Here is a 23,119-nt window from a genome sequence, read left to right on the forward strand (position 1 = left end):
TTCCCTTGTGTGTTATTTGTTGTTTTTCCCTTGCTGCTTTTTTTATTTTGTTTTGTTTTGTTTTGTTTTTTGCGGTACGCGGGCCTCTCACTGTCGTGGCCTCTCCCGTTGCGGAGCACAGGCTCCGGACCCGTAGGCTCAGTGGCCACAGCTCACGGGCCCAGCCGCTCCGCGGCATGTGGGATCCTCCTGGACCGGGGCACAAACCCGCGTCCCCTGCATTGGCAGGCGGACTCCCAACCACTGCGCCACCAGGGAAGCCCTGTCCCTTGCTGCTTTTAATATGTTTTCTTTGTATTTAATTTTTGATAGTTTGATTAATATGTGTCTTGTCGTGTTTCTCCTTGGATTTATCCTGTATGGGACTCTCTGTGCTTCCTGGACCTGATTAACTATTTCCTTTCCCATATTAGGGAAGTTTTCAACTATAATCCCTTCAAATATTTTCTCAGTCCCTTTCTTTTTCTCTTCTTCTTCTGGAACCCCTATAATTCGAGTGGTGGTGCATTTAATGTTGTCCCAGAGGTCTCTGAGACTGTCCTCAATTCTTTTCATTCTTTTTTCTTTATTCTGCTCTGCAGTACGTTGTTTCCACTATTTTATCTTCCAGGTCACTTATCCGTTCTTCTGCCTCAGTTATTCTGCTATTTATCCCATCTAGAGTCTTTTTAATTTCATTTATTGTGTTGTTCATCTCTTTAGTTCTTCTAGGTCCTTGTTAAACGTTTCTTGTATTTTCTCCATTCTATTTCTAAGATTTTGGATCATCTTTACTATCATTACTCTGAATTCTTTTTCAGGTAGACTGACTATTTCCTCTTCATTTGTTACATCTGGTGGGTTTTTACCTTGCTCCTTCATCTGCTGTGTGTTTTTCTGTCTTCTCATTTTGCTTAACTTACAGTATTTGTGGTCTCCTTTTCACAGGCTGCAGGTTCTTAGTTCGCATTGTTTTTGGTGTCTGCCCCCAGTGGCTAAGGTTGGTTCAGTGGGTTGTGTAGGCTTCCTGGTGGAGGGGACTAGTGCCTGTGTTCTGGTGGATGAGGCTGGATCTTGTCTTTCTGGTGGGCAGGTACACATCTGGTGGTGTGTTTTGGGGTGTCTGTGGCCTTATTACGATTTTACACAGCCTGTCTGCTAATGGGTGGGGTTGTGTTCCTGTCTTGCTAGTTGTTTGGCATAGGGTGTCCAGCACTGTAGCTTGCTGGTCGTTGAGTGGACCTGGGTCTTGGCATTGAGATGAAGATCTCTGCCAGATTTTCACCATTTGATATTATGTGGAGCTGGGAGGTCTCTTGTGGACCAGTGTCCTGAACTTGGCTCTCCCACCTCAGAGGCACAGCCCTGACGCCTGGCTGGAGCACCAAGAGCCTGTCATCCACACAGCTCAGAATAAAATGGAGGAAAAAAAAGAAACAAAGAAAGAAGAAGATAAAATAAAATAAAGTTATTAAAATAAAGAATAATTATTAGAAACAATTTTAAAAAGTAATAAAAGAAAGAAGAAAAAAAGAAGGAAAGAAGGAAGAGAGCAACCCAACCAAAAAACAAATCCACCGATGATAACAAGCGCCAAAAAGTGTACTAAAAAAAACAAAATAAAACCAAACAAACAAAAAAACCCCGAACAGACAGAACCCTAGGACATATGGTAAAAGCAAAGCTATACAGACAAAATCACACACAGAAGCATACACATACACACTCACAAAAGGAGAAAAAGGGAAAAAAATATATATATATATTGTTGCTCCCAAAGTCCACCTCCTCAATTTGGGATGATTCGTTGTCTATTCAGGTATTCCACAGATGCAGGGTACATCAGGTTGATTGTGGAGGTTTAATCCACTGCTCCTGAGGCTGCTGGGAGAGATTTCCCTTTTTGTCTTTGTTCTCACAGCTCCCAGGGTTCAGCTTTGGATTTGGCCCCGCCTCTGCGTGTAGGTCGCCTGAGGGTGTCTGTTCTTCTCTCAGACAGGATGGGGTTAAAGGAGCAGCTGATTAGGGGGCTCTGGCTCACTCAGGCCGGGAGGAGGGAGGGGTACAGATGTGGGGTGAGCCTGCGGCGGCAGAGGCCTGCGTGAGGTTGCACCAGCCTGAGGCGCGCCGTGCGTTCTCCCGGGGAAGTTGTCCCTAGATCACGGGACCCTGGCAGTGGCAGGCTGCACAGGCTCCACGGAAGGGGGATGTGGATAGTGACCTGTGCTCGCACACAGGCTTCTTGGTGGCGGCAGTAGCAGCCTTAGCGTCTCATGCCCGTCTCTGGGGTCTGCGCTGATAGCCACTGCTCGCACCCGTCTCTGGAGCTCCTCTAAGCAGCGCTCGTAATCCCCTCTCCTCGTGCACCAGGAAACAAAGAGGCAAGAAAAAGGCTCTTGCCCCTCCAGGCTGTGTTGAGGCAGGCAGTCCTCTCCCTGCCATCAACCGAAGCCCGGTCGGCACCGATCCTCTGAGCGGGAAACTCTCTGCTTTGCCCTCCGCACCCCTGTTGCTGCGCTCTCCTCCGTGGCTCCGAAGCTTCCCCCTCCGCCACCCGCAGTCTCCGCCCGCAAAGGGGCTTCCTAGTGTGTGGAAACCTTTCCTCCTTCACAGCTCCCTCCCACTGGTGCCAGTCCTGTCCCTATTCTTTGTCTCTGTTTTTTCTTTTGCCCTACGCAGGTACGTGGGGAGTGTCTTGCCTTTTGGGAGGTCTGAGGTCTTCTGCCAGCACTCAGTAGCTGTTCTGTAGGAGTTGTTCCACATGTAGATGTATTTGTGATGTATTTGTGGGTAGGGAGGTGATCTCCACGTCTTACTCTTCCACCATCTTGAAGCTCCTTCCTATTTGTAGACTTTTTGATGATGGCCAGTTTGACTGGTATGAGGTGATAACTCTTTGTAGTTTTGATTTCTATTTCTCTAATAATTAGCAATGTTGAGCATCTTATCATGTGCCTGTTGGCCATTTGTATGTCTTCTTTGGAGAAGTGTCTATTTTGTTCTTCTGCCAGTTTTTTGATTGCATTGTTAGTTTTTTGACATTGAGTTGTATGAACTGTTTGTATATTTGGAAATTAAGCCCTTGTTGGTCACATCGTTTGTAAGTATTTTCTCCCAGTCTGTAGGTAGTGTTTTCATTTTGTTTATGGTTTCCTTTCTGCGCAAAAGTTGTAAGTTTGGTTAGGTCCCATTTGTTTACTTTTGCTTTTATTTCTTTTGTCTTGAGAGACTAATCTGAAAAAATACTGCTACAATTTACATCAGAGAATGTTTTCCTTATGATCTCTTCTAGGAGTTTTATGGTGCCATGTCTTATATTTAGGGCTTTAAGTCATTTTGAATTTATTTTTGTGAGGGAGTGTTCTAACTTCATTGGTTTAGATGAGCTGTCCAACTTTCCCAACACCACTTGCTGAACAGACTGTCTTTTCTCCATTGAATATTCTTGCTTCCTTTGCTGAAGATTAATTGACAGTAGGTGTGTGGGTTTTTTTCTGAGCTCTCTAGTCTGTTCCATTGGTCTGTTTTTGTGCCAATACTATGCTGTTTTGATTACTGTAACTTTGTAGTATTGTCTGAAGTCTGGGAGGGTTATACCTCCAGCTAGGTTCTTTTTCCTCAGGATTACTTTGTAATTTTGGTGTTTTGTGGTTCCATGTAAATTTTAGGATTATTTGTTCTAGTCCTGTGAAAAATATCATGGGTAATTTGATAGAGATTGGATTAAATCTGTAGATTGATTTGGGTGGTATGACCATTTTAACAATGTCAGTTCTTCCAATCCAAGAGCATGGGATATCTTTCTATTTCTTTGAATCATCTTCAATTTCTTTTTCCTATGTTTTATATTCTCAGCATATATAAACATTTTAAGTTATAGGAAATAAAGTTTATTTTGGCTGAGACTTTTAAATCAAATTAAAGTTACATACATTAGTAACATAAATCAACATCCTCTAATTGATATAAGTGTGACACATTTCTTGTTTTCCCTTGTTTTGCTAAGTTACCATAAGCTAAATTGCATTATAAAATTGATTCTATATATATATTTTTAACATCTTCATTGGAGTATAATTGCTTTACAATGGCGTGTTAGTTTCTGCTGTGTAACAAAGTGAGTCAGCTATACATATACATATATCCCCATATCTCCTCCCTCTTGCATCTCCCTCCACCCTCCCTATCCCCACCCCTCTAGGTGGTCATAAAAATGATTTTATATTTTGAAAAATGAGCATGAACCTTTCAAATCAACAGTGAGTTCATTGCTCTATGGCCACTTCCCCACTACAGAGCCTGATGGTGATGAAGCCCAGGACCCCACACCCACGTTCCTGATGGGTCATCAGGGACCTGCTCATTTTTGAGGACTCTGAGTGATCCGAGGGAGGTCTGGGGGACCCTGTGAAGCTGTAGGCACTGGGGGAGATATGTAGTGTGCCAGGGACTCAAGAGGAGAAATATTTCTTTCCAGAGCTCATCCCATAGGCAGAACCTCCCCTGGTGGCTTCCCTCCCTAAGAGCAGCACAGGTGACCTCAGGTGCAAGTGTAGTCACACAAACGAAACCACTCCACTTGAGAACACTCAAGCCTGTTCTCAGCCTTGGGTCTGACTCGGAGTGAGGAGGGATGTCCCCCCTGCCCCAGGGTTCATTGCTTCTCATGGCTGCCAGGACTCTTGTTCTCAATGGGCCAGGTCTTCCCCTGTCCCTTATTGCTAGCATCTGAGTATTTGTATCTTACTTTATGGTTTCCAATAACCTCAACCTGCCAACAACGACTCCTCCACAAGGATTCATGGAGTGGAATTAGAACTACAGGATAACAATGGGTCAGGATGTGAGAAACAAGGGCCTCAAATCTCAAGATGAGAATGCATGTGTATGACATAAAGATGAATTAAAATCAGTGAATTCAGAGTAGGAGGTCGACAGAACACACCAAAGTGCTTCACTCAGTGATGAAGGTGAGATGCACTGGAGGTGCCCATAGAGGAGGTGGGAAGGGAGGGTCAGGAGGAGAGGGGGTTGGCCCAGCCTTATTCCCCTGAGATGGCCCCAGAAAGCTTAAGAACTCTAGGAGAGAAAGCTGGGTTAGGCTTGGGCTCAGAGTGATGACAGGAGGAGTGTCCCGGGACTCCTGAAGGCAGTTCTCTTGCTGGTGAGGAGAGTGATGTCTGTGCAGACCCACTGCCTTATGACCAGGGGTAAGTGTCAGTGTGCAGGAGCTCAGCGGTTGGTCCTACTTTCTGCTAATGTCAGGCCATGACGCTGTGAATTCTCTGGCTGGCCCTGCAGGTGATGGGACCTCTCTCTCCTGGGACACAGGGAGGAAGGCTGGAGACGGTGTCCACACAGTGTCCCCAGTGGCGTCGCAGTGGGAGAGCAAACATTGACATCCCCAATATGCAAACGAAGCATGTAGGTAGCTCATTCCATCTGATGCATTTCTGATCAGAAAATAACAGAAAATAACAGACTAACAACTTCATCATTCCATCTGATGCATTTCTGATCAGAAAATAACAGACTAACAACTTCCTCTTCAAGGGCATGTGCATGTTCAATGCAGAGAAACTGAGGCTGAAGCCTGAGTCCTCCTTCCTCACCAGAGTCAGAACAGCAAGAGGAAGAGGAGAAAAGCTGGCGTCCACATTTTCCCGAGGTGCTTCCTGAGGCGGGTAGAGATGGGCACTGGGGACACAGCCATCACAGAGGGGAGGGACAAGGCAGGGCTTCCAGCCACAGAGCACAGAGCATTTAGGAGGGTTTCTCCACCACTCAGCAGAAGACAGCTCCTCCCCAGGTGTTCCCACCACGCCAGAAGCTATTCAAGCCTTAGGGGCTCCTGTTGAAAATGGTACAGTGTCACTTACCTTCTCAGTATTTCTGAGAACAGGATTATGTCTTGTGTTTATTCAGCATATGTCTGCCATCTAACGGCAGTTTGCGATACAGCAGTTCATAAAATTTTCAATGCAGAGTCTCAAAGAATATTGACTGAGTTTTTTTTAAAAAACATCTTTATTGGAGTATAATTGCTTTAAGATGGTGTGTTACTTTCTGCTGTATAACAAAGTGAATCAGCTATACATATACCTATATCCCTGTATCTCCTCCTTCTTGCATCTCCCTCCCACCCTCCCTATCCCACCCCTCTAGGTGGTCACAAAGCACCGAGCTGGTCTCCCTGTGCTAAGTGGCTGCTTCCCACTACCTATCTATTTTATATTTGGTAGTGTATATATGTCAATACCACTCTCTCACTTTGTCCCAGCTTACCCTTCCCCTCCTGTGTCCTCAGGTCTGTTCTCTATGTCTGCGTCTTTATTCCTGTCCTGCCCCTAGGTTCTTCAGAACCAATATATATATTTTTTTAGGTTCCACATATATGTATTAGCATACGGTATTTGCCTTTCTCTTTCTGACTTACTTCACCCTATATGACACACTCTAGGTCCATCTACCTCACTACAAATAACTCAATTTCATGTTTTTTTTTTATGGCGGAGTAATATTCCATTGTATTTATGTGCCACGTCTTCTTTATCCATTCATCTGTTGATGGACACTTAGGTTGCTTCCATGTCCTGGCTATTGTAAACAGTGCTGCAATGAACATTGTGGTACATGACTCTTTTTGAATTATGGTTTTCTCAGGGTATATGCCCAGTAGTGGGATTACTGGGTCACATGGTATTTCTATTTTTAGTTTTTTAAGGAACCTCCATACTGTTCTCCATAGTGGCTGTATCAATTTACATTCCCACCAACAGTGCAAGAGGGTTCCCTTTTCTCCACACCCTCTCCAGCATTTATTGTTTGTAGATTTTTTGATGGTGGCCATTCTGACCGGTGTGAGATGATATCTCGTTGTAGTTTTGATTTGCATTTCTCTAATGATTAATGATGTTGAGCATTCTTTCATGTGTTTGTTGGCAATCTGTATATCTTCTTTAGAGAGATGTCTATTTAGGTCTTCTGCCCATTTTTGGATTGGGTTGTTTGTTTTTTTGATATTTAACTGCATGAGCTGCTTGTAAATTTTGGAGATTAATCCTTTGTCAATTGCTTCATTTGCAAATATTTTCTCCCATTCTGAGGGTTGTCTTTTCGTCTTGTTTACGGTTTCCTTTGCTGTGCAAAAGCTTTGACATTTCATTAGGTCCCATTTGTTTATTTTTGTTTTTATTTCCATTTCTCTAGGAGGTGGGTCAAAAAGGATCTTGTTGTGATCTATGTCATAGAGTGTTCTGCCTATGTCTTCCTCTAAGAGTTTGATAGTTTCTGGCCTTACATTTAGGTCTTTAATCCATTTTGAGCTTATTTTTGTATATGGTGTTAGGGAGTGATCTAATCTCATACTTTTACATGTACCTGTCCAGTTTTCCCAGCACCACTTATTGAAGAGGCTCTCCTTTCTCCACTGTACATTCCTGCCTCCTTTATCAAAGATAAGGTGACCATATGTGTGTGGGTTTATCTCTGGGCTTTCTATCCTGTTCCATTGATCTATATTTCTGTTTTTGTGCCAGTACCATACTGTCTTGATTACTGTAGCTTTGTAGTATAGTCTGAAGTCAGGGGGCCTGATTCCTCCAGCTCCATTTTTCGTTCTCAAGATTGCTTTGTCTATTTGGGGTCTTTTGTGTTTCCATACAAATTGTGAATTTTTTTGTTCTAGTTCTGTGAAAAATGCCAGTGGTAGTTTTATAGGGATTGCGTTGAATCTGTAGATTGCTTTGTGTAGTAGAGTCATTTTCACAATGTTGATGCTTCCAATCCAAGAACATGGTATATCTCTCCATCTATTTGTATCATCTTTAATTTCTTTCATCAGTGTCTTATAATTTTCTGCATACAGGTCTTTTGTCTCCTTAGGTAGGTTTATTCCTAGATATTTGCACTGCTGGTGGGAATGTGAATTGGTACAGCCACTATGGAGAACAGTATGGAGGTTCCTTAAAAAACTACAAATAGAACTACCATATGACCCAGCAATCCCACTACTGGGCATACACCCTGAGAAAACCATAATTCAAAAAGAGTCATGTACCAAAATGTTCATTGCAGCTCTATTTACAATAGCCAGGACATGGAAACAACCTAAGTGTCCATCAACAGATGAATGGAAAAAGATGTGGCACATATATACAATGGAATATTACTGAGCCATAAAAAGGAACGAAACTGAGTTATTTTTAGTGAGATGGATGGACCTAGAGACTGTCATAGAGAGTGAAGTAAGTCAGAAAGAGAAAAACAAATACTGTATGCTAACGCGTATATATGGAATCTAAAAAAAAAGAAAAAAAATGGTCAGAAGAACCTAGGGGCAAGTCGGGATTAAAATAGATAGCTAGTGGGAAGCAGCCGCATAGCACAGGGAGATCAGCTCGGTGCTTTGTGACCACCTAGAGGGGTGGGATAGGGAGAGTGGGAGGGTAGGAGGGAGGGAGATGCAAGAGTGAAGAGATATGGGGACATATATATATGTATAACTGATTCACTTTGTTATAAAGCAAAAACTAACACACTATTGTAAAGCAATTATACTCCAGTAAAGATGTTAAAAAAAGAAAAGAGAATCTAAATCGCAGAATATGACAAAGACACAGCTAGCTTTCATACCGTCTCTGTGTTTCCTAAGACTCAATAGTGAAGAAAAAAGGAATTGATATATCTCAAGAATAGAGTTAAGGGCCACAATAATATTTCACCACCCCAGGCAGGGGAATGCAGACTCTGGTAGAGGACATTGGTAGATGTTGTCTCCAAAACCATAGCTTCAGAAAGCTCAGTCATTTTATGCACAGACATAGATGAGACAGAACTTCATTTCCCAATGGGGATTTAGCTCCTAAGAATGAGGGTATAGAAATAAGTACCAACCAAAACTAACACCCAGTCTTAAAATAAGATTTTTGTCTTTATTTCAAGTATTAAATAAGCAAAACTGTACTTTTTAGTGTCAACATCAATATAGATAATTTGATTTGAGGAATCTACCTCACTGTCTGTTAGATTTTCAGATTCAGGGGAAAAAATAAAACCCTCACTGAGCAGATATGGCATTTAACAATATTGGGGGATGAACTATGGCAGAAGAATTGCCAATGGAGCAGAGGATGAAGAACAGAAAATGATATGCTCCTCAAACATTATTCTTCCATTTGACTTATCCTTTTTTTTTTTTTTTTTGCGGTACGCGGGCCTCTCACTGTTGCGGCCTCTCCCGCTGCTGAGCACAGGCTCCGGACGCGCAGGCTCAGCGGCCATGGCTCACGGGCCCAGCCACTCCGCGGCATGTGGGATCTTCCCGGATCGGGGCACGAACCCGTGTCCCCTGCATTGGCAGGCGGACTCTCAACCACTGCGCCACCAGGGAAGCCCTGACTTATCCTTTTAACTTGCCTTTTGCTACAGTTTGCTGCAAAATTCAAATCTATATCTTAAATCCATAATTGTTTTTATGAGAAACAAGTATATCAAGATCTCTTGAAATAAAATTATAAAATTCTCACCCTTTTATATAGTGCATCAACTCATGTTTAGTTGCCTTTTATCCTATAGATGATCATGTTGTATACAGAGGGTCATGTTTATTGTGACTGTTCCAAACTAGCTGTCATGTTTTCCTGGAATGTCCCATAAACATATTTGTAATGAGTACAGGTTTTCATTCTCGCATGCTTAATTGTACACACCAAATAGCTTCTAGTAGTTGTCCTAATCTGACCTGGAAATATATAACATCTTGCAAAAACAGAAGGATGTATGGTTCCAGCCACTGTCATCTGAGATGGGAATAAACAACATTTCTAAGTCCCTTTCCCTGAGCTTTCCACCAGATCTCCCCAGTTAGACATTGGTAACCTGGATAAGAAGGAATAACTGAATCAGTGGACTCTCTTTGTTCAGGGCTGTCACATTTTGAGATACAAATTCTTATGTTGTTGGTAGTAATAATACGGTGCATTTTGAGCCTTTAGGCTAATGATTGCAGAGGTGAAATTTGTCTCAGGCTCACTGTAATGACACCAAAGAAGGATACCAGGGGACGGATGGACGTATGGTTTGAGAAGACTGGGGACTTGTCATATTTTCATTGGTATCTGCTCAAGTGGGTACTAATATGTTGATACTTTGCAGCTGATGGTGACTTTCTCTCTTGAAGCTTTTACTGGATGTTACAAATTAGGTGAGCACAAGTCTCCACTGGCAACTTAATTTTTTTAAAGTCACATGATCACAAATATCATTGAGACTAAACACATCCCATTCAATGATTTCTCAGGGCACTCACAGACATGAAAGAGGCCTCAGGATTCATCTTACAATGAGAAGAAATAATAGTGAATTTTTTTATCTCCAAGGAGTGCAGGTCTCTTGGTTTCTCTGTCTTTATGTGTAAAAGGAGGTCGTTGGAATAGGTGATCTACTCCTCAGTGATTGATACAGTGCATCTCTCTGTTAGAGGTCATTAAGACACAGGTTGACTTAAGATTCATTCTTACTGCACTTTGGTCACTGCTGGATATAAGATAACCTGTTTAATTTCTTCAAGTTTTCCAGTATCAACAATCTACAAAATGTTACAAATGGTTAAGCAAAGAACAACCTAAAGGGAAAAATGTAATATATTAAATATTCTTCAAAAGCTTCCTTGCATCCATTTTATTTGTTGTTACTGCGGTTAGCTGTGGGTGTGTGTTTGTGTGTATGTGTACATTTGGTAAGAATATTTAACATGTGATCTACCCTCTTAACAAATTTTGACTATAGGCACTGTGTTTTAGATCACATCTCTAGAACTCAGTCATCTTGCATAACTAAAACTTTGTACCCATTATTTTAATAGAATTTTGTCCATACTTGATCATTTACATGACAGAACGGCAGAGTGAAGACACACAATCTAAGGTGGTCCTCTGATATAGTTTGCTTGCATCTAGAATGAACACCAGCTCATATCCTCAGTCTTGTCCAAGGACAGTGTTAACCGTCTTGCTCTCTGTTACAACGTAGACCAAAGAAACGTTGATCATCTGGACGTTCCGCAGCGTGTTGCACTATAAACTACCTGCTGATCAAAACATTTTAAGTAAACCCGATGATCAAGAAATTGCAAGAACTCTTGGTGACTTGTAAATATACAAGGTCAGAGGATGGAATGCAAATACTTAAAAAATTCATGACCTTCCCTAGCAGTGAATATGGCTCGGGTCCAGAGGTCTGAGGCAGGATGGCATATGCTCCTCAAGATAGATAGCAAGTCATCGCACCTTGCGTCTCCTGCCACAGAAAGTGAAGCACAGAGGTTCGTAGGCCTCATGAAATGTTGAGAGAGCACATTACATTCTTAGGAGGTAGGGTGACTACCGCATCCCATTGATCAGGTATAGTTAGAAGGCTTCCAGATCGCAGGAGGCCCACAGCAGGAGAGGACTCTGCATCAGGTTCAGGTAGCAATATGAGCAGCTCCATCGCTTGGACCAAATGATCTAACACATCACCTGGTGCAGGTTACGTTTGGATTAGATAAGGATATCGTGAGCACACTCTGAAAAGCTCTATTATAAACCCACATCTTAGATTTGTAGACTTGTAGTGCAAGATCATGACATCCTTAAAAAATAAAAATAATATTATACACTATTCAAAAATCAGCTCACAGGATGTCACAGACCTCTGGTAGATGTGTCTATGGGACATTAAGAAGCTGTGTGATTGAGCTTCCTACTGTAACCTGGTAATTTCACACTCATCAAATTATCAGGGTGGGTGGGTCGCAACCGCAGTCAGTCTTAGAAAGGAGATGGTTCATTTAGGATTGGGCCTGAGCAAATTCAGCAGGCACACTTCATTTCCATGGACAAGTATCCCAGGTCCCCATATCACTTTCCAATCTTGCCCTAACACCTCTGCATCGGCTTATATTTTGGCTTCATGGGAGTGGTTAAACCAGCTAATTCCATAGGGGAAAAAAAAACCTCCAGGCTTTGTCCATGGCTATGCCGGTATCATGTGTTGGTCTGAGCAAAGATGTACAGTCCCCACACTACAGCCCAATCAATGGCAGGGTCTGAAATAAAATGTTAAGCTAGCAGGTACATGAGCAGTGCCCCTGGTTATCATCTTAGTCTGCATAGAGAACTGGCCCGAGATAAGGGTTTACAGCGATTTCAAAGTAGCTGGTTAATCAAAGAGAAGATTGGCAGATCAGAGATTAGGAGTCTGGGGAAAAGGAATGTAGATAAACCTAAGGACGTGGGCATGATGTAATTGTAACTTTGTTTTATGTCAAAAGTCTGCAGAGGGGCTTCCCTGGTGGCGCAGTGGTTGAGGGTCCGCCTGCCGATGCAGGGGACACGGGTTTGTGCCCCGGTCCGGGAGGATCCCACATGCCGCGGAGCGGCTGGGCCCGTGAGCCATGGCCGCTGAGCCTGCGCGTCCGGAGCCTGTGCTCCGCAGCGGGAGAGGCCGCAACCGTGAGAGGCCCGCGTACCGCAAAAAAAAAATATCGGCAGAACATCTACCACAGACAAGACTCCGAACAACCAAGCACCAGAAGATTCTTACATACCTGAGCAGATTAAGTAGCCCCAGACTTTGTCACAACTACTACAGTATTTCCTCTGCGTGTCCATGAACAGAGCAGCCCTGGTGACATGGGTGGAGGCTGTGCAGATGCCCAACAGCATGAGCCCATGTCCACCACGTCCACCACCTCGAGCAGTGTAGATCTCATACTGTCATCTTTGGATATCAGTGTTCCCAGCATTAGGCATCAATACCAGCACCCACATGGTGGTATTTTGTACCCCAAATCACTTCCTCCGTGAGATGCATTGCTCCTGGGATTAGTTGCAATCTGGATAGAGATTAGCCTTCCCTACCCACAGAGCCTCAGTTGCTGTTACTATCTACGGATTCACAGAGCCTGTGGTTTGCCCACAGGAGAAGCCACTGGATCAAGGAACTTACTTTGTGAAAAAAGTCATATAACAATAGACATCTATCTGATCACAGCATCCATTAATCCTACCAAACGCAGTATTACACAAAGGAGGCTGCTTAGGAGTGACAACTTGTAGACTTAGGAAACTCTCCATTAAGATATTCTGTATATTTTGAAAAAGTGACCATGATAGCAAGAATGAATAGGTTTGAGCCAAGGGTGAAATTTATAGCAAGCTCTTTCATCATTACACACAATGACCAATTTGGGAAATGTCTGCTTCCTGTCATGCAATTTGGGGCCCTGCGGTAACAGAGTTTCTTATTCCTAGAAGTATATGTCTACCTGAAGATTCTGTAGGATGGTCTAAAGCTGTATCGGTGTGTGGTAATAGATGTCCATAGACTGATAGGCAATCCGGGTATTTACTATTTTGCCCAGGTAATTAGCTCTGCTACTCAGGAAGTGATAGTTTTTGGCCACATATTGTGAGACTGAGAGAAATGTGTCTGCACATCTGAACCGAGGGACACTGGAGACCACAGGAAAAATCCAGACGATCATTCCCCCCAAATTCCCCTTTGTTTTTGAGATCATTTCATTTTGAGAATCTAGCCATTTGGGGTATTCGTGTTCTGTAGGACTCCTTTACTTATCTCACCGCCTTGGCGCTGGTTTTGGTTTTATCTCCTCTCTGAGCCTGGGAACTCTGGGTGTTATCAGTCTCATGAGGGATCAGATGACTGTGGAAAAGTTTAAGTCCTACTCTTCCCACTTTCGCTTCCTTTTTCTCCCAGTGCATTCCACAATCTCTTTCAACTCAGCGATGAACTAGTATTTTCAAATAATTTATTGAGTCTTAAATTCCTCAATTTGAAGGCTCCTGTCTGCTTACTTCTCTATATATTTTCCCATACACCTTGAAACCTAATGCAATTGACACATTGGGATTTTCACTACACTTGCCGTGGAGTCCATTTTCTTAGAATAGACAATCAACTCTGAAATACTTCATTTTCTTAACGAGAATTAAGATCATGTTGTTTTGTTCCTCCATTCATCCTTGTAATTCTTTCACACTGTTCTGACACTTAAGTGGCAGGACCCCTTATGCGGTCAGATTTCATTTAGGGCACTACTGTAAATGAAATCTACGCAAGGCATACATTTTATGTACATTTCCAACTAAAATACATTTTTTCATGTTTATTTTCAGTTAATAACTATGTCATGTGAACTTATCTATTGTTTGAAAACTTTTCTTATGACAATATACTACCAAATTTGTCATATCTAAAATACTATTTCGGTGAAATATTCTCAATATTGTTTTCAATTTGGGAGTAAAAAGAGACATGTCATATCTAGGTTTTTCCTGTTGCACATGCAGTAAACTTTATGTCCTCCGTTATTCATTTTTTGCTGTTTATAGTCAAAGCCCACATTTGAAATTGCAAGCCTTTTCACTCAGAAAAAAGAGGCAAAAAAAAAAAATCTTTTGGCATTGAGATCTTTTATTTTCTGTGAACTTCAAAGAGCCTATTTAAATATTCAAAGATTAAACATTTTTACCGATTATTCTCATTCATAGTCTCCCTGAGGACAGCTTGTGTAGAATACTTTCTGGAACACGTTAAAGGAGGAGGTCTTCTAAGTATAAAGAAGTAGGAAGTTGAAAAAGAGGGAAAATACCAATTTACCAATATTACCAGAAATTATCCTGAGGAAAATATACCCCAGACTATGCATTTGCAAACGTGTTGAACTTTTGTTGCCATGTATTAGTGTCATTTGTCTGATTATTGGACTGGATGCGTTTAATTGACAAACGTAGACAAGGCAGAGAGGATGAGGTTGACGTTTCCCTCAGCCTCCCTTTCACGTAACTGGTTGCTACAGGACACAGGACCCCCTACCTTCCCCTGCTGCTTCTGCCAGGACCAGGCCGTGCAGCTGGTGCCTGAGATGTAGCCGAGACACTCGTGGTCCAGAGCCCTCAGCTGCAAACTATTCCCCTGAGATCTCCCACATCTTCCTCTTATACAGACGCAGAGAACCTAATGTGAGTTCCCCAGAGAAGGTGCACTTGGGGCAGCTGAGCAGCCGGAGGCGGGGAGGTTTGTGTTCAGGGCTGTACCACTGTGGGAGGAGTTTTTGTACCTTGATGACAGTAATAAACTCCAGCGTCCCCAGCCTCCACTCTGCTGATTTTGAGTGTGAACTCTGTCCCTGACCCACTGCCACTGAATCTATCTGAGACCCCAGAGGCACGGTTAGAAACCTTATAGATCAGTTGTTGTGGAGACTGGCCTGGTTTCTGTTGCAACCAACTCAGATAGGTGTTTCCATTACTATGTACGAGGCTCTGACTAGACTTGCAGGAGATGGAGGCAGTCTCTCCAGGGATGACAGTCAGGGAGAGTGGAGTCTGGGTCATCACAATGTCCCCACTGGATCCTAAAATCATGACAAAAAGTACCAAGTTCCATGAAAATATTAGCAGCCATTTTTATCATTTCCAATTCTTATTTATTTTATCTAAAATGCGACTTTGTTTTACTCTCATTATCTGTGCTTGTCATCTATACAACAAAACTGTACAGTCACAGTAATGAACCTGACATCTGCGAAGTGCAAAGAGGCCTCTAGACATTACCTACACCATCCCTACTTCCCTTGTCACAGTCCTGAACAAAGACCAGGTAATTGTTTCTTCTGGAAACTTCCTCACTCTCACAGATCTAAACATCCCATGCCAGTCTGCAGGACAACTCATACACATCTAACATGCAGACAGACCACACACGGTGAGCAGTGTTGCCTCCAAACTCATCCTCAGTCTCATCTCCCCTCCATCCTTACCTGGGATGCAAAGTATTAGCAGCCCAAGGAGCTGAGCAGGGAACCCCATTTTCAGAAGCTGGAATTGATGAGTCCTGATAAGTCAGAGCAAGACTGGAGCTGAGCTTTTATCTCACACTTGCAGGGGAAGGTCCTCCCTCGGGAACAACATGCAAATCCCCTGGGGGGGGGGAGGGGGGCAGCTGTGTGGAAAGAGCCAGGGGGAGGGAGGGAGGGGCCCAACTTTGAGCAAAGTGAAATAAAGACCTTCTGTGTTTGGAATAAAATGAACATCTAAAATCCATACTTCTTGGAATAGTGGGAAGAAGAATTCCACTGTGAAAGTCCGGATTGATTGCAAGAACCCAGTGTACGTGGCCTGCGGCTCTAAGAAAGCATACGAGACCCTGAAGTGAAGACATGTGTGTCCAGGGTCAATATCTGGGAGGGGAACAGTCATCTTGCTCTGATTCTTCCAGGCTGATCTAGATAAGAGAACAGCTCCTTCCCCACTAGTACTGACCATCAGAACTTTCTCCAAATAACTGCATAGAGTTAAGCTGTTTCAAGAGCTGTCAGGTAACTGCAGTTCCCAGGTTACCTGTTCAAGAATGTTAGAAACAGGTGTTAGAACTGGTCTTTTCTGGCACCTAGTGAATGAAATTTCAAAGAGCACTTAAGCCTGACAGGGAAAAAATATGTCTGTTGTTCAGAGAGTTGACAGTTCAGTTTAAGACAATAAGGAAAGGTAGGGCTTCCCTGGTGGCGCAGTGGTTGAGAGCCTGCCTGCCGATGCAGGGGACACGGGTTCGTGCCCCGGTCCGGGAAGATCCCACATGCCACAGAGCGGCTGGGCCCGTGAGCCGTGGCCGCTAAGCCTGCGCATCCGGAGCCTGTGCTGCCACGGCAGTGAGAGGCCCGCGTAGTGCAAAAAGAAAAGAAAAGAAAAGGTATAAGAATTTTATGCCTAAGACAGTGAAATGAAATACCTGAAAACCAGTTTTTTCAGTCTGGTGCATATTCTATCATAATTCTATCTATATCTCTATCTCTGTCTCTCTTCATATATATATAAAATATATATATGCCATATATATTATAAATATATAGGGCAGACTAATCAAAGGATTTTTTTGATGAAAAACTTCACTTGAGATGATGGAACAATATGAAAAAAGAATTATTTTATAATATATTTTTCTGAGTGGTGCTTAGAAGGACTCTTCCCCTGTTGACACTTTCCCATCAAGTAGAACCAGGTCCTGCAGGATTTCCTGATTTTTGTCAGCTCTGTGTGAGAACCTAAGCTCCCACTGCCTGTGTGTTGGAAGCCACAGCCGAGTCTACAGTTCAAAAGAAGACGCAGTTTGTGCGAAGAGCAATGATGGATCCTTTATGTTAATGTCTCAGGGTAACCTGTGTCTATCATTGACACCTTCCTGGGCCTTTATTTAAGAATGGTCCATAGGGAACATGGTTCCAGGCTACCACTGCTCAGAGGGTCAGTCTGTTACGCCAGCTTTCATTAAATAGGAAAACAATGTGACTGTTCTCACATGTCAGCCCGGTGCAGGTCATGGTGAATTGAACGGCTCCAGAAAAATAGTGCCAACGTCAAATTGCTTTTGTCCTGAAAATAGAATTTGGAGAAGTTGAAAGAGTAGACTTTGTTGTCCTATTCAAGTTTGGGTAATTGCAATCCAAGCCAGACTTAATTGATCATGAAGACAAATTAACAAATTAACTAGACAATTAACTAGTAAGATTCCACAAGAATGTTTGGTGTGCATATTCTCTGGGAAATACTCAAGAATAAGATTTTGAAACCATGCTGAAAAGATAACTGAGCAAAAATTATGTTCACCTTTAAACTCAGAACTTTATGGCAATAATATCATTTTCTGAGAAAAATCGTGGTGTAGAAGGACATGCAGAAGTACATTATGTTCCATATCTCACTAGTCAAAATATTATTTACCTTTTTATTTTATTCTATTTCTTTAAGTTTTTGCTATCTTTGACCTGGTCTCTTTTATGATGCTAGCAAATAGATTCTGGGTCTTACTTCTGGCTTCTGAAGGTACCAAGACAAATAGGGGTTTCCCCTAGGTAGCAGGCTGCTGTCCTGAAGACTCCAGCCCTTTAATTAACCATGCAGTGAAAGAAGTCAAAAGATAAACATCTGAAAAAAACAAACAAACAAATATGAAGCGAAATGGAGAAGGTATTATAAATATTAAAGCTAGTTTTATACAATTCTTTTAACAAGTATTAAATTAAGAATTGTTTTTATGCACTCTTACTGAATGAATTCTGTTCCCCTAAAAATTATATTTACATTTATATATTTACATTATATTAACATATTTCCATACAAATAACCCAAAGAAAGTTTCGTATTAGTTGTTTTTTGTTTGTTTGTTTGTTTGTTTATTCTGCAGGTTCTTATTAGTCATCAATTTTATACACATCAGTGTATACACGTCAATCCCAATCGCCCAACTCAGCACACCACCATCCCCACCCCACCACATTTTCCCCCCTTGGTGTCCATACGTTTGTTCTCTACATCTGTGTCTCAACTTCTGCCCTGCAAACCAGTTTACCTGTACCATTTTTCTAGGTTCCACATACATCCGTTAATATATGATATTTGTTTTTCTCTTTCTGACTTACTTCACTCTGTATGACAGTCTCTAGATACATCCATGTCTCAACAAATGACTCAATTTTGTTCCTTTTTATGGCTGAGTAATATTCCATTGTACATATGTACCAAAACTTCTTTATCCATTCTTCTGTCGATGGGCATCTAGGTTTCTTCCATGACCTGGCTATTGTAAACAGTGCTGCAATGAACACTGGGGTGCATGTGTCATTTTGAATTATGGTTTTCTCTGGGTATATACCCAGTAGTGGGATTGCTGGATCATATGGTAGTTCTATTTTTAGTTTTTTAAAGAACCTCCATACTGTTCTCCATAGTGGCTGTATCAGTTTACATTCCCACCAACAGGGCAAGAGGGTTCCCTTTTCTCCACACCCTCTCCAGCATTTGTTGTTTATAGATTTTCTGATGATGCCCACACTAACTGGTGTGAGGTGATACCTCATGATAGTTCTGATTTGCATTTCTCTAATAATTAGTGATGTTGAGCAGCTTTTCATGTGCTTCTTGGCCATCTATATCTCTTCTTTGGAGAAATGTCTATTTAGGTCTTCTCCCCATTTCTGAATTGGGTTGTTTCTTTAATATTGAGATGCATGAGCTGTTTATATATTTTGGAGATTAATCCTTTGTCTATTGATTCATTTGCAAATATTTTCTCCCATTCTGAGGGTTGTCTTTTCGTCTTGTTTATGGTTTTCTTTGCTGTCCAGAAGCTTTTAAGTTTCATTAGGTCCCATTTGTTTATTTTTGTTTTTATTTCCATTGCTCTAGTAGGTGGGTCAAAAAAGGTCTTGCTGTGATTTATGTCCAATAGTGTTCTTCCTATGTCTTTCTCTAAGAGTTTTATAGTGTTCAGTCTTACATTTAGGTCTTTCACCGATTTTGACTTTACTTTTGTGTATGGTGTTAGGGAGTGTTCTAATTTCATTCTTTTACATGTAGCTGTCCAGTTTTTGCAGCACCACTTATTGAAAAGACTGTCATTTCTCCATTGTATATTCTTGCCTCCATTGTCATAGATTAGTTGCCCATAGGTGCATGGGTTTCCCTCTGGGCTTTCTATCCTGTTCCATTGATCTATATTTATGTTTTTGTGCCAGCATCATACTGTCTTGATGACTGTAGCTTTGTTGTATAGTCTGAAGTCAGGGAGCCTGATTCCTCCAGCTCCATGCATGGCCACAGGCAAGATCTTGAGAATCGTCTGAGGTGCTGCAGGCAGCTTGCAACATCAGCACACCGACCCCTGGGCATCACAGACAGGCCACATGGTTTGGTTACAGCCTGTATCTCCAGTGGCAGATATGTTCAAGCTTCTGTGGGAACACCAGGGCATCACTTATTTCTAATAGTGCTTCACTTAGTATCACACTCCCCAGCCTTTAAAAGGGTAGAGTTTAGACTCACATTCCATGTATTCAAAAAAAATCCTTGCTTGCAAGATGTAAACTTGGTTTTCTTTTGCTGAAAGAACTCCAACCAAAGTCCTCAGGTGTAATCATCTGTCCTATATAAATCAGAAGAGGCATCATCATGTCTGTGCCACTGGCACTGAAGAGGGGCAGGAGAGTTAGAGTGCTGTTCCTGCCACTTCTACCAAAACTTCTAGCCACATTCAAAAAGTGGGTGCATCTCAGATATGTTCTCAGCGGATGGAGGTGGCAAGAGCAGCTGGGGCAGTCAAGCCTCACACATCTGCATCCCCTAGTGGTTTATGTTCTGGTCTGTAACACTGTGGGAGGTGTTTCATCATACTGTTGACAGTAATAAGTTGCAGCATCTTGAGCCTCTAGGCTGTTGATGGTGAGGGTGAAATCTGTCCCAGATCCACTGCCACTGAACCGGGATGGGACCCCGGTTTCCAAACTGGATGCAAAATAGATCAGGAGCTTAGGAGCTTCCCCTGGTTTCTGCTGATACCAGGCTAAATATTTGCTAATGCTTTGACTGGCCCGGCAAGAGATGGTGACTCTTTCTCTTAGAGATGCAGACACAGAGGATGGAGACTGGGTCATCTGGACGTCACACCTGGCACCTGAGATGGGAAACACAAAAAACAAATATCCATGTTATTACTAAGTTATAAGAGGACTATCCTGTAAGACCAGGCAGTAATGACCACACAGGCAGAGTAAATTCCTAGAGCTCTCCGTCCTTACCTGGGAGCCAGAGCAGCAGGAGGCTGAGGAGCTGAGTGGGGACCCTCATGTTCACTCTGTGTCCTGACTGGGACTGATTTCTGCACAAGATAGGATCAGAGCATTAATAAGTCTCCAGGGCAGTGGGTTGTTCTCCAGTAACATGCAAATCAGTAGGGGATGGGGCAGAGTTGGGCACAGCTGCAGGGCTGGCCAATCTCAATAACATCGCACAGGGGCCGTGTCTCCCAGATGCCCAAGTCTGATCAGAGCAGCTCAGATTTAACTGCAGACAATGCTTTTCTCCCTGGAGGCCAGAGACTTGAATTACTCTACTGTTCTTTTGTTCTTTTCAATGTTCATAACATGATTTTTTTTTGCTACCTTTCCATCTAATATGGGTTCTCTCGTGGATGATACACTTCAAGAAGCTGCAAGAATTTTTACACGATCTCTGCATTTGGTACCCGGGGATATCATTGAAGCTAGAATGTCTTCTTTGTTGACCTGATTCCCTGATGCTCTTGGAGTGATAAATTATTATTAGAGAGATAGAGCATAGGGTAATCACAACGTTTCCCATCCATATTTAACAATGCACCAGATCCAGACATGTGCAGACTGTGCAGAATCTACCAATGTTGTACAAAAGTTTCTCTGAACTTATTAGAGGGAAAATACCTGCAGAGCTCACACAGACCCAAGATTAGTTGTTTCCACCAGGCAGAGCACAAAGTCTCATCATTTGAGAGACATCAGGTTGCATGTTCCAAAAGGCTTTGTTCCAGTAGAGGGCAAAATTATCTGTATTCTCGATGCCATTCAGGTCTTTCCTAATAAAGATTAAAAGCAAAATCCACTAGACTCAGTTTCAGCCAACAAGATTAGATATTGCTGAAGAAAAGATTAGCGACTTTCTCAATATAAAGTATCCACAATTGAGCACAAGGAGAAAAAATTCAATAAAATGAGCAAAGCATTAGTGAGCTGCAAGCCAACTTCAAGCAATCTATTGTGTGTACAATTAAAGTCCTGAGAGGAAGAAGTAGGGACAGGAGTACAAAAAAATATTTGAGAAAATATTGTCTACAATTTTCCACATTAAAAAGAATCACAGCCAGGGCTTCAATAATTAAAAATCAAGATCAGGTGAAAACCATGAATTCAGTGGTTGAATTTGCAGAAGGCTGAGAAAAAGCACACAACTTACCCACTGCTCCCTCTGGGGTCCTGGCTGTAGTTGCAAATAAGTTTCTAGCATCTGAATGGCTGGGGGAATATCAAGAAATTATCTTCGAAATGAAAACACAGCCCTCATAACAAAAAAATAGAGTCAACACTAGTTACTCTTCTTTGGGTTCTGAAAGTTACATGTATATTTTGGAGTCAGTGGTCTGACTGATTGCTTAATAACTTGTAAGGTTGCCATTTCTGAGCGAGTCCCAGAAGAGAAGAAGACTCTGCACTAAGTACAACCTGCAGTGGACTTTATGACCTAGTGGACCAGTGAAGCTAAAGTGCCTGGGGTTAGATAGGGACAGTGTATGGAGGCTACAGAAAGCTCAGCGGGAGAAGCACAGTTCAGATCTCCAGAGTATTGGAATAATGCCATAATCCCTTCTGAAGATACCGATTCCCTTTTTTTTTTTTTTTTTTTGCCTCTCACTGTTGTGGCCTCTCCCGTTGCGGAGCACAGGCTCCGGACGCGCAGGCCCAGCGGCCACAGCTCACGGGCCCAGCCGCTCCGCGGCACGTGGGATCTTCCCGGACCGGGGCACAAACCCGCGTCCCCTGCATCGGCAGGCGGACTCTCAACCACTGCGCCACCAGGGAAGCCCCCAATTCCCTTTTTTTGATATGGGTTCTGATTTGCTATTAATTCCTTGTAGAGACTACATGCTGTCTATAGGCCCGAAAGGAGTCCTGTGACCTGGGTTGCTCTTTCTGAATTGAGTGGTAACTGACCCACTGGTCTATAAACATATGCATGCCAAAGAGCATTCTATCATCAGGTAGAAGTGGGATATTAAGGCCAGGGCTTGATTCTGTCCCCCAGGCACACAGGATTTACCCACGTAGGTTGTTCAAACTCTCTTGGCACCAACACTTGCAGACTTCCCCCTTTTCTCTCATGCTCTACCTACAGGCTTCTGTGGATTCCCTTTAGCAAACTGATTGAAGAAGAAAATAATTCAGATCAAATTTATGTCATATATGCTTTCATCTTTTCAAAGTAGATTTTTATAGCATTGAAGCCCACTTTAAGAATAGTGGGGTAAGACCGTGCAGGAAGAAAATATCTCAGTGGGCAGGACTTGGAGTTATGTGCTCGAATCCACTTTGCCTTGCACAGAGACAACCTGTGTCAGAGATCTTTACTAATTCAAGAGCAGTGATTAACAGTTTGGCCAAATGGTCAGAAGATTGGATTAATCATGACTGGAAGGTTGGTGAGAAGTAGATCTAAAGCGGAGTTTTCAAATGCATCTTTTGAACTGAACACATTTCTTGTGCCCCTTAGTATTT

The 23,119-nt window shown here is 42.5% G+C and overlaps 1 gene segment (V, D, J or C); it reads right to left on the bottom strand.

Moving 5' to 3' along the window:
• LOC309833822 (immunoglobulin kappa light chain-like) overlaps nt 1–20,693 on the bottom strand; it is a 58,729-nt gene extending 38,036 nt beyond the window's left edge. The window contains exons 1-2 of the V gene segment in view: nt 20,615–20,693; nt 20,189–20,490 (exon numbers count right to left, since the gene is read on the bottom strand).
• Nucleotides 20,694–23,119: the final 2,426 nt, after the last annotated feature.

The sequence above is a fragment of the Grampus griseus genome, assembly GCF_964374135.1.
Source record: "Grampus griseus genome assembly, chromosome: 15".
NCBI classification, from domain to species: Eukaryota; Metazoa; Chordata; class Mammalia; order Artiodactyla; family Delphinidae; genus Grampus; species Grampus griseus.